We start from the raw sequence: 1,124 nt of genomic DNA on the forward strand, positions 1-1,124 counted from the left end.
GGCCTTACACTCTCCTTTTGGATTCTCTTCTGTATTGCTTGGAAGAGTACTAGGAGGGAGTTCAGTAATTTTCTTGCTCAGCTGTCCCACTTGTGCCTCCAAATTCCTAATGGAGGACCTTGTTTCAGTCATGAAACTTTGAGTGGTTTTGATTAGATCAGAGACCATGGTTGCTAAGTCAGAGTGGTTCTGCTTAGAATTCTCTATCTGTTGCTGAGAAGATGATGGAAAAGGCTTGCCATTGCTAAACCTATTTCTTCCACCATTATTGTTGTTGAAACCTTGTTGAGGTTTCTGTTGGTCCTTTCCATGAGAAATTTGGATGATTTCTCCATGAAGAATTATAGGTGTTTCCAAAGGGTTCTCCCATGTAATTCACCTCTTCCATTGAAGGGTTCTCAAGATCATAAGCTTCTTATTCAGATGAAGCATCCTTAGTACTGTCTGGTGCATTTTGCATTCCAGCCAGCCTTTGAGAAATCAAATTGACTTGTTGAGTTAATATTTTGTTCTGAGCCAATATGGCATTCAGAGTATCAATCTCAAGAACTCCTTTCTTCTGATTTGTCCCATTGTTCACAGGATTCCTTTCAGAAGTGTACATGAATTGGTTATTTGCAACCATTTCAATTAGTTCTTGAGCTTCTATAGGCGTCTTCTTCAGATAAAGAGATCCTCCAGCAGAGCTATCCAAAGACATCTTGGAAGTTCAGACCGACCAACATAGAAAATACCTATGATGCTCCATTCAGAAAGCATATCAGAGGGACACTTTCTGATCAATTATTTGTATCTTTCCCAAGCTTCATAGAGGGATTCACCTTCCTTCTGTTTGAAGGTTTGGACTTCCACTCTAAGCTTACTCAATTTTTGAGGTGGAAAGAACTTTGCCAAGAAGGCATTGACTAGCTTTTCCCAAGAGTTCAGGCTTTCTTTAGGTTGTAAGTCCAACCATATTCTAGCTCTGTCTCTTACAGCAAAAGGGAATAGCATAAGTCTGTAGACTTCAGGGTCAATCCCATTAGTCTTGACAGTGTCACAGATTTGCAAGAATTCAGCTAAAAACTGATGAGGATCTTCCAATGGAAGTCCATGGAACTTGCAATTCTGTTGCATTAGAGAAA

At 39.9% G+C, this 1,124-nt stretch overlaps 1 non-coding gene across 1 annotated transcript; it reads left to right on the forward strand.

Moving 5' to 3' along the window:
• The first annotated feature begins 753 nt into the window (after positions 1 to 753).
• On the forward strand, positions 754 to 861 carry LOC130942784 (small nucleolar RNA R71). Its single transcript, XR_009071335.1, has one exon. It is a non-coding gene; the product is annotated as a small nucleolar RNA R71 (small nucleolar RNA).
• The last annotated feature ends 263 nt before the right edge of the window (positions 862 to 1,124 follow it).

The sequence above is a fragment of the Arachis stenosperma genome, chromosome 7 (genome assembly GCF_014773155.1).
Source record: "Arachis stenosperma cultivar V10309 chromosome 7, arast.V10309.gnm1.PFL2, whole genome shotgun sequence".
NCBI lineage: Eukaryota > Viridiplantae > Streptophyta > Magnoliopsida > Fabales > Fabaceae > Arachis > Arachis stenosperma.